At 49.6% G+C, this 17,490-nt stretch overlaps 2 long non-coding RNA genes across 4 annotated transcripts in view; both read left to right on the forward strand.

The window, feature by feature from the left end:
* The first annotated feature begins 9,769 nt into the window (after window positions 1-9,769).
* On the forward strand, window positions 9,770-10,935 carry LOC135186307 (uncharacterized). The gene is made up of 2 exons (XR_010306819.1): window positions 9,770-9,823; window positions 10,590-10,935. It is a non-coding gene; the product is annotated as an uncharacterized LOC135186307 (long non-coding RNA).
* Window positions 10,936-12,355: 1,420 nt separating this feature from the next.
* The window catches only part of LOC135186306 (uncharacterized), a 65,090-nt gene continuing 59,955 nt past the window's right edge, over window positions 12,356-17,490 (forward strand). For all 3 annotated transcript variants that reach the window (XR_010306816.1, XR_010306817.1, XR_010306818.1), the window contains exon 1: window positions 12,356-12,557. This is a non-coding gene — a long non-coding RNA (uncharacterized LOC135186306). The remainder of the gene's footprint in view (window positions 12,558-17,490) is intronic.

Consider the following 17,490-nt stretch of genomic DNA (forward strand, 5'->3'; position numbering starts at 1 on the left):
ATTGCCCAGCTGCTACAGCAAGGCTGTGCAATAAAATGAGCTTCCCTGCACTAATAAAGAAACATAGAGGGGTTTGAGGATTCCTGTCTCAAGAAGAGGAGCACCTCAAAAGCACTGAGGGGTTTAAAGACCATTTCTGAAACCAGAAGCACTTTAAAGGGTTTGACTTTGCAGGATAGATCATTATTCACTGCTCTGAAAAATGGGTCTGCTTTTTCCTCTTTTCAGCTTGCTGTTGTCAGAGTTTTATTGTTTGGGTGTTTGGGGTTTGTTGTTTTGTTTTTGTTGTTTGGTTTGGGTTTTTTTTTTACTTTCTTGGTCAGAGAATTGCCAGACATTAGTTATGTAGTTTGACACTGGATGGGAACAGTTAGTCCTCCAAAGGTTTGCTCTAGGAAACTTGGTCTGTATTTCTAAGGTGTAAAAAATAGCAAAGTAGAGTCAGAGAAGAGTGAGGGATGGAAGGGACCTCTAGAGATGATCCAGTCCAATCCCCCTGCTGAAGCAGAGGCACCTAGAGCAGTTTGCCCAGGATCACAATGCCCAGGTGGGGTTGGAATCTCTGCAGAGAATGGCTCCACAGCCTCTCTGGACACGCTGCTGCAGGGCTCCAGCACACTCACACCAAAGAATTTTTCCCTCCTGGTCAGATGGAACCTCCTATGATCCAGTTTGTTGCCCCTTATGCTGTCCCTGGGCACCACTGACAAGAGCCTGGCTCCATTCACTTGCCCCCCACCCTTTAGCTATTGCTAAGCATTGATCAGATCCCCTCTGGGGCTGCTCTTCTCCAGGCTTAACAGCCCCAGGGCTCTCAGCCTTTGCTCTTCACAGAGATGGTCCAGGTCCCCTCAGCATCTTTACAGCCTCCTCTAGATTCTCTTGAACTGAGTAGCCCAGAACAGGACACAGTAATCCAGATGTGGTCTCACTAGGGCAGTGTAGAGGCAGAGGACAAGAGGCCACACTCTTCTTAATGCACCTCAGAAGACCATTGGTCTTCCTGGCCAGAGGAGTGGTCAAGCAGTTGTCCATACAGCAGGCTGTGTCCATACAGATGGACACAGGAGACAAGCCAGGAATCTCCTGCTGTTTAACCAGCTGTGCAGTGGAGGGCTGTGGCTTTCTCAGGTGTCTGTGTTGTCAGACAGGAAAGCAAGCTCTGGGTGGAAGCACCTCCAAAAAGTGCAATGTGGAAGCATCTTGTGTTGTTTTGATATAGGAGGTGGTGCTAGGCTTCCAGCAAACCAATATTGAGCTGTTGTGATAGGGTGTTCATGGAAACTTGGGCTTTCTTCATCATGTTGCTCCTGATCTCTTCTCTGTCCGTGGTCAAGCTACTCCATCAGCTTGTCCACGCTTACCTGTCCTTTATTGACCTTATCTCACCAGGAAGGCTTCCTAAGCTGAGTGTTTGTTCAGGGCTGTGATTTTCTCCAGTGATGTACATGAACTCACGGTGCTTAGGAAGCTGTTCTGTTTTAAAAGGTGGTGGTGGAGCTGCCAGAAGAGCCACAGCCCTTGTCTGCTGCTCCTCATTTTGTCAGGCAGTGCTCTCCTTGGCTGTTCACACATGTCCTCACCAAGAGCAGCCTTGTGGAGTCCATGAGAGATCATAGTCATAGAATGCCCTGGGATGCAAGGGACATTTAAAGGTCATCTAATCCATCCCTCCTGCAGTCAGCAGACACATTTTCAACTAGATCAGGTTGCTCAGAGCCCCATCAAGCCTGACTTTGAGTGTGTCAAGGGATGGGACCTCCACCACCATGCTAAGCAACCTGTACTAGTGTTCCACCAACCTCACAGTAAAGAACTTCTCCCTGATGTCTGATCTAAATCTCCTCTGTTCCAGTTTCAAACCACTGCTCCTTGTCCTGTTGCCACAACCCCTTCTAAACAGTCCCACTCCAGCTTTCTTGTCAGTCCCTTCAGGTACTGGAAGGCTGCTCTAAGGCTTCCTAAGATCCTTCTCTTCTCCAGGCTGAACAACCCCCAACTCTCTCAGCCTGTCTTTGTAGGGGTTGGGTTAAGGATGCTCTGATCCATCTTTTCTTCCCAGCACCTTCCTGAGGAGGCTCTGTACTGGAGGTGAGGTGAAGGAGAGCAGTCGCACAGCTCTCCTGTGCCCGCAGACCGCAGCCTGTCCCCACCTCGTTCTTTCCAACCTGTGCCATTGTTTTCTCTTTGGCTTCCCCACGTTCTCAGGCAGAAGCTCAGTGAATGTGATCTCTGTCACCACACCATGTGGGTGTTACTCACACACCAACTTGCACTCAGTTAATGAAGTCACTGTGAAACGAGGTCTCGAGCGAGAGCAGGATGAACTGGGGTAGCCCTGGAGCGCTGTCGGATAACCATAGTGATGGCGAAGGCTCCCGGGCTGTTGCCGTGGCTACTAGCCTCTCTGACTTCCCATTGCAGGGGAAAGAGTATTAGCCAGGAGACAGCTCATTTCTGAAGACACCCACATGACAGTGGTGCTCCCTGCCAAACCTCTCATCCGCACCCCATCAACCCCACACCCCACCTCCCCCCCAGCAAGGACTGAAACAAGACAGATGTCAAACTGCTCCTAGTGTCGATTCTTGCAGCGTGGCCTGAAGGGTGTATCAGCTGTTCAGGTGGCATTACAAGGGGTACTGGGAGACATAGCTGAAAGTTCTCACATTGGCTGCCTTTTTTTGCCTCTCTGCACAGCTGAAATGATTGGGTTTTAATTAAACAAAAAGGGATTCTGTCATCCAGCTCTGGGCCCTCCAAAGAAGAAGGACATAGATCTGATGGAAACGAGAAGATGACCTAATTGGGTAGGAGAGCCCTGCAGAGGGACCTTGCCAGGCTGGATGGATGGGCAGAGGCCAGTGGGATGAGATTTAAGGAGGCCAAGTGCAGGGTTCTACACTTTGGCCACAACAACCCCAAGCAGCACTACAGGCTGGGGACAGAGTGGCTGAGAGCATCCAGGAAGAAAGGGACCTGGGGGGCTGGTAGAGAGTAGCTGAAGATGAGGCAGCAGTGTGCCCAGGTGGGCAGGAGAGCCAATGGCATCCTGGCCTGGCTCAGGAGCAGTGTGGCCAGAAGGACAAGGAATGTTATTCTGCCCCTGTGTGCAACACTGCTCAGGCCACACCTTGAGTGCTGTGTCCAGTTCTGGGCTCCTCAATTCAAGAGAGATGTTGAGGTAGTGGAATGTGTCCAGAGAAGGGCAGCAAGGCTGGTGAGGGACCTAGAGCACAGCCCTGTGAGGAGAGGCTGAGTGAGCTGGGGGTGTGCAGCCTGCAGCAGAGGCGGCTCAGGGCAGAGCTCATTGCTGTCTGCAGCTCCCTGAAGGGAGACTGTAGCCAGATGGGGTTGGGCTCTTCTGCCAGGCACCCAGCAACAGAAGGGGACACAGTCTCAAGTTGTGGCAGGGGAGGTCTAGGCTGTATGTTAGGAGGAAGTTCTCCACAGAGAGAGTGATTGGCATTGGAATGGGCTGCCCAGGGAGGTGGTGGAGTAGCTGTCCCTAGAGATGTTCAAGAAAAGCCTGGATGGGGCACTTAGTGCCATGGTCTGGTTGATTGGCCAGGGCTTTTTCCACTCTTAGTTCAAGGTACCTAGGAGGAAAGCTGCAAGCAGAAAGACTCCTGAAAATGAAGCCCTTTAGATGGTGTCAGCTTGGATGTGTGAGAGGGACCCCACTCTTACCACTACTTGCTCTTGGAAATCCAGACTAGGGTGTTTTGCTGCATGTCTGAAAGGACTTCCCTTCCAAAAGCAGGTCATCAGTGCTTTGGAGACAGCTACAGGGGTTTCCTCCCGTGATGTTTGCAGAGAAGGTGCTGAAGGTGTCACTGACAGAAGAGTACTTCTGTGGCATAAACCCATGAGCATCTTTGTAGCCCTAAAGCCTCGCAACTCCACGGAGTCGCTGCCCTACGCAGCAGTGTTTTACAGACTGGAAAGGAAGGGCGAGAGCAGCCAAGTGTCCTAGTAGCCCAAACTGCTCACCACAGATGAGTGTTGTGCTTCAGATGTTTTGCTTGGCCCACTTTGTGAAATGTGGGTGCAGAGGCGTGGAGCCCTGCATCCTGGCACTGAGAGGGCTGAGGGTGTGCAGCAGTGCCACCAGCTCACAGGTGCCTGTGGGGCATTAACCAGAGAGGACAGCAGCAGCATTTGCCTTTCCCCTCTCTGCCTGCTCCTGCCGTGCAGACTCGTAGCAGAGGTGCTTCCTGGGCTGAGCGAGGCCAAAGCATGCATCTGGCATGGAGGCAGCAGCAGAAGGGCTGCAAGAAAGCCCCTTGATTAACAGGTCATCAAGATCTCAGCACATCTACGTGCAGCTTCTCAGGATGCCCAGGTCGGGAGGCGAAGAGCGGTGAGCAAATTCGAATGACTCACTGAGGTGGGACAGGATGGAGAGGCTAATCCCTGTCAGCTCCTCAGGAGTACAGGAAGGCAGATCCAAAACAAGCACATCATCACCAACCTCCAAGGAGTCCAGCAGACATGGGAAGATCACAATGGCTGGCGTCTCTCGTCCTCGGCATCCTCACAAGGGATCTTTGGCTGGCCAGTTGGAGACAAGTGTCTTGGTTGCCTGCTGGTGGACTGGCTGCTTGGATGTGTCTTGGTGCTCCTGAGTGTGAGTGTGAGGGAAATGGGGTTTGTTTTAAAGCAAGATCCTTTCCCTCCTCCTTGGAGGTTCTGCAGTGAGCTTGGCTGTGTTGCTGCAGCAGCATTTCCTACATTTGCACAGAATCACAGAACTAACCAGGTTGGAAAAGACCTCTAAGATCATCAAGTCCAACCTAGCCCCTAAACCTTCTAATGAACTAGACCATGGCACTAAGTGCCTCCTTCAGTCTCCTTTTAAACATCTCCAGGGATGGAGACTCCACCACTTCCCTGAGCAACCCATTCCAATGCCAATCACTCTTTCTGTGAAGAGCTTCTTCCTAACATCCAGCCTAAACCTCCTCTGGCACAGCTGGAGACTCTGTCCTCTTGTTCTGTGCCTGGGTGCCTGGCAGCAGAGACCAACCACTACCTGCTGGCTGGGCAGAGAGCTATAACTGGGGTGCTGGCTGGGTGGGGAGCTGGGACTAGAGTGCTGTCTGGGCAGAGAGCTGTAACTGGGGTGCTGGCTGAGTGGGGAGCTGGGACTAGAGTGCTGTCTGGGCAGAGAGATGTGAGTGGGGAGCTGGGACTAGAGTGCTGTCTGGGCAGAGAGATGTGAGTGGGGAGCTGGGACTAGAGTGCTGTCTGGGCAGAGAGCTGTAACTGGGGTGCTGGCTGGGTGGGGAGCTGGGACTAGAGTGCTGTCTGGGCAGAGAGCTGTAACTGGGGTGCTGGCTGGGTGGGGAGCTGCGAATGGGGCACTGGCTGGGCTGCTGGCCTCCCTGGGAGGCAGCAGAGCCTCCGCTGTGGGCTTCCCTGTCCTTCATCTGACAGTTCTTGGCAGCTCTGGCACAACGTGTTGTGAACAGCAGCCCTTCTAATTAATGGGGAACATGTGTGTGTTGCAGAAACCTCCTGAGTTTGGGTTTTTTTCTTCTTCTGTTTGGTGGAAACACCGTAAAGCTGTTTATATCCACTATAAAAGGAGCAGGGGGGAGGGAGGCTTTTACTATCTTCCTATCCCAAAGGTTTTCCTTTACCTCAGCTCAACCCATTTTGGGAACAGGCACTTCTCTAATCCCCGGGTGTCTTTTCCTCACTGCTTTCACACATCTGCACCCCTCTGTCCTGCATTCCTGCCGTACCATCATCTTGTCCTAATGAAACATAGCAGCCTTTGGCCCTGCCAAGTCCCTCTCTTTCTTTAACTCTTTCTTTTTTCCAAGGCAAAATCCTGTTTATCAAAAAGAATTTCAGAAGTTTGTTGTTTTCATTTGTTGTTTTGGTTTGGTTTTTTTTTTTCCATTCATTAACTTAATTTTTTTGAAAAAAAAAAATCCCCCAAAAAAATAGTGGAGAAACTTTTGCTTTCCCAACTGTTTTCCCTTCTTGAGTAATAAGAAAACAACTGTTTATATACCATCTGCCACCAGCATGTTCTACAGATGATCTGGCAGGCTCGTGTCTTCAGTTCACCTCCAGCTCAAAAATAAGGGTCCCATGTCATGGGTAACTCTGGCCAGCATGGAGAGTGTTTGGGTTGGCTTAGGAATAAACACAGAGAGAAGGGAGCAAAGCCATGCAGAGATCTGTCCTCAGCTGGTGCTGAGTGCTGAGGATAACTGAGCTCAGCACAATGCGGAAGGTCTCCGGTCCCACAGTGAATGTTTTAGGGCCCAGAGGACAGTAAGAGGGTGCAGTGCTGTGGGGAGGTAACAAAGTCTATGTAAGCTTGACCTTGGTGGTGTCCTGTCATGCAGACTACACATACCCATGCTGTTTGTTGTAGCCAGATCTTGAGCAAGGATCACCTGCAGACCTGCCTTGAGTAGCTAATGATGAGAGAGTGATTTGCTGTTCTTACAGAGAGCGCTGTGGTTCCACTCTGCTCACCATAAGGGGATTTTCCCTCTGGGAGAGGGCAATAGTCCTCAATTCAAGAGAGATGTTGAGATACTGGAATGTGTCCAGAGAAGGGCAACAAAGCTGGGGAGGGGCCTGGAGCACAACCCTGTGAGGAGAGACTGAGGGAGCTGGGGGTGTGCAGCCTGCAGAAGAGGAGGCTCAGGGCAGAGCTCATTGCTGTCTGCAACTACCTGGTGGGGATTGGTCTCTTCTGGCAGACACCCAGGGACAGAACAAGGGGACACAGTCTCAAGCTGTGCCAGGGGAGGTCTGGGCTGGATGGTAGGAGGAAGTTGTTGGCAGAGAGAGTGATTGGCATTGGAATGGGCTGCCCAGGGAGGTGGTGGAGTTGCTGTCCATGGAGGTGTTGAAGCCATGCCTGAATGAGGCACTTAGTGCCTTGGTCTGGTTGACTGGCCAGGGCTGGGTGCTAGGTTGGACTGGGTGAGCTTGGAGCTCTCTTCTAGCCAGGTTGATTCTATGATTCTGTGATCTAGGACATGCTATAAAGCTCTGTGTGGCCCTCCCTGGGGGTTCAAGCTGGCAGTGAGACCTGTATGATGTAAGGGTGAGCTTTGTAGAATAGGGATAATGATTGGACTTGATGATCCTGGGGATCTTTTCCAAATGGAATGCTGTTGTGGTTCTGTGGGACACCTTTTGCAGAAGGGGTGAATGAGACATAAGATGTGGAGAAAAGAACCTTAATTAATCTGATCTCCTTAAAGGAAGTGAGATACTCCTATTCCTGTTCTAGAAATGTTGGAGTAGAGGAAGAGAGGGACAAAGAAAAGTTCTGGGCAGCCTGACCGGGTGGAGGATATCGCTGCTGATCGTGGGGGCGGTTGGACTAGGTGACCAGCCCCTTCCAACCCAAACCATACTATGATTCTATATCCAGGCTTCTGGCTGGATGTGCTGAAGGTCTTGGGTGACAATATGAACAAAGAAGAGCTGTCCAGTCTCTTCTGGAGAAGGATATTTCTGAGCACAGGCATGAGGAATACCTGTTTTGGAAGGAGAGGCTTCACCCAGCTACTCCTTGAGCTTTGAGTGTCGCGGTAAAGGCTTTTGGAGATGTATAGAGAACATAGGAGGGGAACAGAATGACGAAGAGCAATCAGTATGCAGTTCTGGCTTAGGGCAAAGTGAAATCTTGCAATTTTTTTTCCAGGGGAATGTTATTTCTGGTGGTTTTGGTGTTTTGCATTAAAGGGCAAGTTCTGGAATTCCACCGATAACAGATTTTCCTACGTTTGCCCCTAAAAAGGGGAGGGGGGAGGAAGGAGAAGGACATTTGTGAACTGGTGCCCTTTGTTTCTTGGGGAAGACAGCAGAAATTTTGAAACCAAAGCATCAAATGTTTCACTTCTCATCAAACCCCATGGAAATGTCATTTTTTCCAGGGCTGCCAGAGCTGCAAATATCTTCCCATAAGCTGATACCACCAGCGCAGCTAATAGGCCAGCCCTGCAGCCAGCCTTAGCTGGCATTGCCCTGGCAGGTAGTCCTTACCTTCACAGCTTGCCAACCCTGCCATCATTTTCTAGATCCTTTGCATGGAACTATGACAATTGAGATGCAGTCAGAACCTGGCCAACTAACCCAGGAGGACCTGGTTTTGCAGAGCTTGACCCGTGTCTTATAAATCGACCTGAGTAAACTGCTTCGCCTCTGTGTCAGGTCCTCAGTGGCGACTTAGGTGAGGTCTCCTCTCTGGCAAAGCATTGTCTGACTTTGTGATGTGTCTGGCAAACCTCCACTGAGAAAAGAAGGTCTAGTCTTGGTGAAACTCCTTCACTAGATCAGGTTGCCCTGTTGAGCCTCACCTTGAATATCTCCAGGGATGGGGCCTCAACCACTTCCCTGGACAACCTGTTCCAGTGTTCCACCACCCCCATGGTGCAGAACTCACTCCCTGCATCAAATCTAAATCTGCTCTGCCCCAGCCTGAGAGGGCAGAGGAAGATGGCAAAAGTGTTTTGTTCTACAGAAGTAAAGCAAGCCAATGGATTGATCTAGTGGAATCCTCAAGATCTAACAAAAGGCAGAGTCACTTCACAATGACCTTGACAGAGACTACTGATCTGTGACAGCCATGAAACCTTATAGACACTGTGGTTTGTCCCCATTGGCTTTTGAAAGAGCAAGCCAATACCCTGCTGTAAAGCTGAGGATTAGAGTCAGAAAGACAAAGAAAAGTACTGCTGTTGGTCTCAGAAGGTCCTCAGAAATGTCCCCAGTCAAGCCAATGTTCACTGGAGAACGAGTCCACCCATTTTTGGTTGTCTGCAGGTTAAAAGATCTATGTACATCCACTATCCATGTAGCTGGCTCCTTGTCACCATTCCACCCAAGCCCACCTGCCTCCATTAGCAGGATAACTCCAGTGCCACCTAGGAGGAGCCTAATGGGCTGAGGGACCTGCTGTCCATGCTGAGCACTGCAGCAGGGTTGTGCTGGAGCATTGCTGTTAAAAGCCAACACCCAGCAAAAAAAAGGATGTCTAGCTACAAAGCTGGCCAAACCAAGCCAGAACCAAGTCTTGGTTCTGGCTTGGTTTGGCCAGCTTTGTAGCTAGACATCCTTTTTTTTGCTGAGTGTTGGCTTTTAACTCTCTGTTGCCTTTCTGCTTCAATTCTCTTAATCAATGACTCCATTTATATCTCCATATCCCCTCTCTGTTTCTCTTGCTCTTGGATATTAATCACAACTGGGACTTCAAGCAGACAGACATCTTTAGGCAACCTGTTTCAGTTGTCAGCCAGAGTTCAGTTGTAAGTTACTCTGTGGTCAGCCCTTTCTGTGCAATCTCTGCTTTGGAGCATATCAATTATGTGTTTCTTCTTTGTGGGTAGAGAAAGCAACATCCCACTGATCTCTGGCCTGTGGTATCAGAGCTGGCTTTACTCCCTGCCAAGCAGATGAAGCATCTCAGGTCTAGCAGCTGTCAGGCTTGTTCATCTCATCCCACAGTCATCCTAGAGCTTTCTAGGTGCAGCATGGAACAACCATAACAGCTTTTTGTCTTTTCAGCCTTGGTTCTTTGTTCAGCCACCAACTACAGCCTTTTACTCTTAATCTGGGGTTCAGAAACCACTTTACTCTTTACCTAAACCTCTCTCTGCTACATCTCCTTCCAACAGCCCTTGACAACCACTTTTTAAAACAAAGGTGCAGGGCCCCTTTGTGAGCCTGGCACATCCCATCTGGATCTGATTAGAGTGGTGGGAAGGGGTGGCACCTGTCCTTAATAAAAGGAGAAAGAAGCAAGGAGAAGAGCTTTTGGGTGGCTGCATGATGTCTTGTGAAGGTGGGAGTTAGGGATGAGGGTAGAGGAAGAGAGCAAAGGGAGGTGTTTTCTGGGAGAAGGATGAAGCATGGCTCTGTGTCAGAGGTGCTTCTCTGGGACCTGCCACAAATGAGGGCTGAAGAAGACTGTGGTTAGGAGGCATATTAGTTTTTGTCTCCCTTAGCTGGTATAAGCATAGGCAGATGAGGAAAGGTAGGAATGAGGTCTTGGGGAAGAAGCCCTTCTGTCTTTCTCTGTAATGGCTGAGTGGGTGATGTAAAGTGTTAAAAGTAGAGGCTCTGCCACTGTGTCTTTAATGCAACGTGAAGGCCCTGCAGGATGAGCCACAGAAGGCAACCTCTAAGCAAAGTGCTTCAGGTGACTGTTGCAGTGGAGAGCAGAAGTGGCTGATGGCACCAAGAGGCTGCTGGAGAATTTGGGTGATAACTGAAGATGTGAGGAAGGTTGAATATGAATTTTAATGGGTTACAATTAGGAGCTCAGTAGTATGATGATGCTGTATCTACCTGAAGCACCATGACTGTCACTGCTCCTCCACAGCCCAGGAGCAACTCAGACTCTCCAACCCTTTGTGCTTAGAGAGAGACTTAACAGATGGGCAGGAAGAGTGAGGGTTGCAGCACTTCCACAGCTTTGGGGAGAGCAAGTGACCTGGGAGAAGATGGGAGAAGGCAAAATCCTAAACCTCTAAAAACATATGGGCTTGCTGATTCTCCTTCCTAAGTGTGATTCAAACCTGCCTGAATTTGCTAACTCTTCTTTGTAGGCTGCAGCTTGGCTTACCCAAGAGGAAGAAAAAAAAGGAGAAATGAGGAGGGGAACAGACCCAAACCCACAAGACATCAAGTGGCCGTGTAATAACACATTGCAAATGAGTTCACCATGGGATTGCAGATGACTTAATAGCATGTAGGTGCCCACAGTGCTCAAGTGACTCACTGCCTTTGCTATATCTGTTCAAGCCCACCATATTGAGTAAGAGAGCTTTGCCATCAACAAACCCCTAATAAATTCTGCTGCTTGGAAATATCCATGCTGCTTTGGAAAGAAGTATGGCATGTCTCATGCTTTGAGAGCATCTCAACCCACTCTGCAGGGCTCTGGTATTTCAATATCTGAAGGGGACTTACAGAAAGGCTGGGGGGGAGGAGCTGTTTAGAAGGGCTTGTGGTGATAGGATGAGGGGTGATGGTTTGAAGCTGTACAAGAGGAGATTTAGATTGGATGTTAGGAACAAGTTCTTTACCATTAAGGTGGTGGAACACTGAAATGAGTTGTCCAGGAAGGTAGTTGAAGCCCTGTCCTTGCTGATATTCAAGGTCTCTGGGCAACAGAATGTGGGAACACAGTCTCAAGTTGTGCCAGGGGAGGTCTGGGCTGGATGTTAGGAGGAAGTTGTTGCCAGAGAGAGTGATTGGCATTGGAATGGGCTGCCCAGGGAGGTGGTGGAGTCACTGTGCCTGGAGGTGTTCAAGACAAGCCTGGATGAGGCACTTAGTGCCATGGTCTAGTTAATTGGACAGGGCTGGGTGCTAGGTTGGACTGTGTGTTCTTGAAGGTCTCTTCCAGCCTGGTTGATTCTGTGATTCTGTGTCCCTGCTGGAGGGTTGGACAGGATGACCTTTGAGAGTCTCTTCCAACCTGATGCATTCTATCAATCTGTCCTATGGCAGAACATGCAGATGGATCAGCATCCATCTAAAAGCCACACTGAGCCAAAAGTGATTTGAGAAACCTCTCCTGGATCTTCCTAAAGGGAGTTGAGGAGATAACTTTTGAGTAGGAGCACAACAATTTCAGTTTGGGGTTTTTTTGCCTATTGCCACTAGCCAAGGGGTGGGAGAGATGCTGCAGGTGTTGGTTCTGAGCACTGGGAAAGACACTGCAGAGCTATCCCATTAGAAAGCTGTCCCTGTGCCTTGCATTTGTGAACCATTACCAACATCCAGCCAGCTCCCATGAGGGTCTGATATTCCACTGCATTGTTTGTGCTGGAAGATGGACAAGATGATCTTTAAGATCCCTTCCAAACCAACCCATTCAGGTTCTATGGTGTGGACTGCAGTAGGAGTGTGTTGATACAGCCCAGCGCAAACCAAGGTCCTGAATTCCCTACCTTTCCCTCTGCCTCTTCATGCATCTCTAATTCTTGGGTGCAGAGCAGCAGCTTATTTGTGAATGCTATTAATAAAACAATGGCACTGATGACCTTAGGGCACAGAAGATGAGCCCTGTAATGGGCCCTGCAGGCACGATGTGAAGCAAACTCATGCACAAGAGGCTGGGATTCCCTCTCTGATCTACAGGCTCTTGGCTGTGGAAACAAACTTCCTCAAATCACTTTCAGATGGAGTGTCTTGTTTTTACAGCTCAGCTCCCTCAACTTGCCTGTTGTTTTTTTTTAAGATGCTCAAGCAGAATTAACACTCACAGCTGACCTCAGGTTCTTCATTATCATTAATTACCTAAATTGGGGCAATTTCCTTCTGATGTCAGCACCGGCCCTGCCTGGGGAGTAAGTCAATGAGAGGATGCAGCAGCACAGCTTTTAGGAGAAGGAGAGGAGGGTTTTTTTGTGTTGCTTGGGTGAGGGTTTGGTTAGGAAAGTTTCTAGCTCAGCTCTCTTGGGTGACCTTTTTTTTGCAGGAGAGGTAACAGATGCTCATTGTGACGTGCACATGACTGCAGCATCCACAGAGGAGAAGCAGGGCCCCGGCGCCATCCACACTTAAAGGTTAGTTTATTTCCAATTATTTGGTGACGTCAATAGGCAATGATATATATAGCAAAATATTTTTCCTCCTCACCACAGGGCTTTTAAAAGGATATCTTTGTTGTCTCAGTTGCCATAGCAGTGACTAACGTGGAGATATATATATATGGGTGTGTGTGTATGCACGTGTATATGTGCGAGGAGGGATTCCCTAACCCTGGGGTTGATTGTGTTGGCTTCTGTGTGCTTCTGTGGTTCTACTTCCTCTTCCTTCCCCTGCTCGAGGCACTAAGCATGCTTGTGAAACACCCTCGAGTTGGGGAATCAGGGTTTCCATGGAATTGTTTTGGTTGGAAAAGACCTTTATGATCATTGAGTCCAACCACCAGTTGACCATCTTGGAGTGTGAACCTTACTGGGTTTTGCAGGGCTTATCTTCAAGAGCAGGTAGCCAAGCCTGGGCAGAGCAGAGCTCCAGCAGCCCTCTCGCCTTGCCTGTGTAATTCAGGTGCAGGGTAGATGATGGAGACCTGCAAGGTGAGGGGACAGGGCTCCATTAGTCCTCTAGGAGACTGCTAGTAGTAAAAGTGTTTACTGCTTGAGTGGTTTGGCTCATGCCCAGGTTGTGCTGACAGGCCTCTGGCATATTTAGACCAGCCTCACCTTAGAATAGATTCTTATCTCTCTGCTCAGGTTTCCAAACTCTTCTTCCTTTTCAGCAGCTACTAAGGTACTTCAAAGATCTTCCAGTCTATCCAGGGTATTTGTTGTGGTCCTGCCTTACCCTCAGTTCTCTACCCTGTAAACACGAGGACAGTAACCCAGACCTGGAATGGCCCTGGAGTGTGGCCTGTGGGAAGGGACCCATGTGCAGAGGGTTGCTCAGTCTCCCTTGAAAGGCTGAGAGCCCTGGGCCTGTTGAGCCTGGATAAGAGCAGCCCCAGAGGGATCTGATCAATGCTCAGCAAGAGCTAAAGGGTGGGGGGGCAAGAAGATAGGGCCAGACTCTTTTTGGTACTGCCCAGTGGCAGGACAAGGGGCAGTGGGCACAAACTGGAAGCCAGGAGGTTCCATCTGAACAGGAGGTAAAAAGTCTTTGCTGTGAAGGTGCTAAAGGCCTGGAGCAGGCTGCCCAGAAAAGTTGTGGAGTCCCCTTCTGTGGAGAGATTCCAGCCCCACCTGGGCATTGTCATCCTGGGCAAGCTGCTGTGGGTGCCTCTGCTTTAGCAAAGAGTTGGACTGGATGATCTCCAGACATCCTTTCCAACCTTCACCATAGTGAGATTCTATGAGTTTGGTTGTCAGCTAACTCTGAGCCCCTCTCCTACTCTTACACTGCATTGTACAAGCTGCTCTTGCTCTGGCCCCAAAACACTTGATAAGCACATTGAGCAGCAGGACTGTGTCCATGGGGTGCCCTTTGTGCTCTCTCTTTTGGGGCTGCAGCCACCCCTACATCTCTTCTTTTCCCTCTGTGTGCCTGGCAAAGAATCTGGCACAGCACAGCTACCCCAGGGGAGGCACAGAGGTTCCACCTGTGGTGTGTTCTTGTTTTCTAGGGCTTCAGGTGAGGAAACCCCTCCTGAATAGAGGCGCTGGGTAGAAAAGTTTCTTTTCTCAGGGACTTCTTTATCTTGGCTCTTCCCTCTGTCCAGAGCTCCCTGCTCCATCAGTTGCTCACCATAGGAGGGCAAATGGTGTCTGCTCTGCTTTGGTTATTGCCAATAGGAACCTGTTTGGGCACAGAGGTGAGACTAGGAACATGGGATGAGGAGACTGGAGGGGTCTTTGGACAACTGCCCCTTCCTTCTCATGCTTTACCAGCTTAGCCCAGGTCTTACTGGGGTGGAAGCAGTGGCACACTGGCTGGTTTGGGTGCAGGTGTGAAGCTGCCTAACACCTCTGTGCTGCAGTCCTGTCTCTGATGATAATATGTCACATTCCTGATGTCTCTGCCACCCTCTTCTCCCCTACTGCAGTCAAGCAGCAGCTAAATCTGAGCTGGTGACTGCAGAGAGAGAGAGTGACTCTGGTTTCCTTTACTCTCTGAATATCTTTTGCTTCTCAAGTGTCAACAAACCTCAGGGCAGTCCTGGATGTGCTGTGGATCTAAGTTCCCTTATGGTGGTTTTTAGGGCCTGGAGGGAACAGGAGAGGTGAGAAAGAGGAAGGTTGTTGCTATCTGAGAACGATTGGGTGACTGTCTGTAAAACCAGCTGCAAACCCTCTGGGTGTGTTGGCACTGCCAGTCCAACTGGACTTGGCCATGTGTTGGTGAAGGGAGAGCATTTACACACAATGTCATCCCAAAGAGCAGAAAGAAGGCAACCTGAGAACCTGAATCAGATGACTTTTTAATCTTTACACTCTTGCCTTTTATTGCTGCTTTTCTCCCAGGGATTTTTCATACTGGGCCTTTTTACCTATCCAAGCCTATGCTTCTGCCTCCCTGCTGCCAGCCAATGAGCAGCATTTCTCTTTATGCTTGTGTTTGTTTTTACCAACAAGTAAGATGCTGGAGTGAGAACTTGGCTGGCCATTGTGTCGATGACAAATGAAAGAGAAGCAAACACAGCTTGCTTGTCTGCAGCTACAGTGGTTCAGCAGGACTGGCAGTAGTAGAGATGTGTTATTTGTTGTTAAAACAGACAACTCCAAGCTCAGAGAAGGAGCTGAGATAGGCAGGATCTCGGTGTAATCATCACCTGCAGGAATCCTCCCTCCTTCTGCTGGCTTTGCCTGGAAGTGCTCAAATGGTGCCTGGTTCCTGCTGGGTGAGACCAGGAAGTCCCTTCAGAAGGGGTTGTGAGCACTGCAGAGGTAGCACAGCACAAACCATGGTGTGCTGCTTGCAGCAGCGATGTGCCTGCAGTTAGTGCTAGTCAGTGTTGGTGTGTGCCCATGTGTTTAGGTAGTCCTTTCTGCTGGTTTGAGGCCAACTGGAATATTTTAATGAGAGAAATTGGATCATTGGTTGTGAAAAGAAAATGATGAAGTCTCTCTCATCCATTGGTTTGCTGAGAGGGGTCAAAAAGCCAAAATGTCAACAATTTCACAGAATCAACCAGGTTAGAAAATACCTCTAAGATGATTGAGTCCAACCTAACACCTTCTAACTAAACCATGGCACCAAGTGTCTCATCTAGCCTCCTCTTAAAGACCTCCAGGGATGGTGACTCCACCACCTCCTTGGGCAGCCCACTCCAATGCCAATCTCTCTTTCTGGGAAGAATTTCTTCCTAACATCCAGCCTGAACCTGCCCTGGCACAGCTTGAGGCTGTGTCCTCTTGTTCTGTCCCTGGTTGCCTGGGAGCAGAGCCCAGCCCCACCTGGCTACAGCCTCTTTTCAGGTAGCTGTGGAGAGCAGTGAGGTCTGCCCTGAGCCTCCTCTTCTCCAGACTGAACACCCCCAACTCCCTCAGCCACTCCTTGCAGGGCTGTGCTCCAGCCCCCTCACCAGCCTTGCTGCCCTTCCCACCCTGGTCTGTGATGCTGGATCTGTTTGCTTCCTCTTCACTCTAGTATCTCTCCACTAATAACACAGAACAACCTAAGTTTTGCTGCTTGTTTTTTGTTTGTCTGGGAAAATAGAGGGAGAAAGAGAGGGTAGCTCTGAGCCCTTCTGGGCAGCTTTATTTGTCCAGGAGGGAGTTTGGATTTCTGTGTTATCTTTGTAAATATATTGTGTCTATATGCTTGTGACTTTTGCTTTGCTGTAAATACAGCTTCAGCTTACACATCTGAGCTAGGCTGGTAAATTTCAATAGTGGGGAGGGTTTGGGGAGGGGGGGGGGAAAGAGTTCCTAAACCACCACATCATCCTTTTACACACGAGGGATGTACACACAGCTCCGTGCATGTGTATGACTATGAGCCCCTCAATTCAAGAGAGATGTTGAGGTGCTGGAACGTGTCCAGAGAGGGGTGACAGGGCTGGTGAGGGGCCTCGAACACAAACCCTATAAGGAAAGGCTGAGGGAGCTGGGGTTGTTTAACCTGGAGGAGGCTCAGGGGTGACCTCATTGCTGTCTACAACTACCTGAAGGGAGGTTGTAGCCAGGTGGGATTGGTCTCTTCTGCCAGGCAACCACCAACAGACCAAGGAGACACAGTCTCAAGTTGTGCCAGGGGAGGTACAGGCTGGATGTTAGGAGGAAGTTGTTGGCAGGGAGACTGATTGGCATTGGAATGGGCTGCCCAGGGAGGTGGTGGAGTCTCCATCCCTGGAGGTGCTCGGGAGGGGACTCAATGAGGCACTTAGTGCCATGGTCTGGTTGATTGGATAGGGCTGGGTGCTAGGTTGGCCTGGATGAGCTTGGAGCTCTCTTCCAACCTGCTTGATTCTGTGATTCTATGTGCATGCCATGGAGTGAAGGCAGAGTGCCCCAGCATGTAGGCTGCTGGTCTCTGAGTTTTAATCCCAGCTCCACCAGCTCTTTGCAGAGTGATCTCACGAATGCTCTTTTTGTCTCACTCCTCTGCGTGGTGGGTTGAGAAACTTCCCCCTCACTATTGAGATTTACCAGGCCAGCTCAGAGGGGTTGGAAGTAAGATAAAGCTGCATTTACAGCAAAGCTAATTTTGCAAGCACATATGCACAATGTGTTTACAATTCTATACAATTGAGAAATCATACAGAAAGCCAAATTCCCTCCTGGACAAACAGAGGAAGCCCAGGAGAGGCTCAAAGCCACCTTCTCTCTCTTTCTCCCAGACAGACAAGCAGCAAAGATTACTTGTTATCTGTTAGTGGAAGATATTAAAGCAGAGCAAAGAAGAATTGAAAGGAGGAAGGGCTCTGAGGCAAAAAAGGGACAAACTTTTTATGCTTTGGCTTTTTATCCCTTTTGGCAAACCAGTGAATGACAGAGACTTTGTCATTGTTTTCTTTTTACAACCCATGGTCTGGTCTCCCAGCAGAATATTCCAATTAGCCTCAAACCAGCACACTCT

The sequence above is a fragment of the Pogoniulus pusillus genome, chromosome 24 (assembly GCF_015220805.1).
Source record: "Pogoniulus pusillus isolate bPogPus1 chromosome 24, bPogPus1.pri, whole genome shotgun sequence".
Classification (NCBI taxonomy): Eukaryota; Metazoa; Chordata; class Aves; order Piciformes; family Lybiidae; genus Pogoniulus; species Pogoniulus pusillus.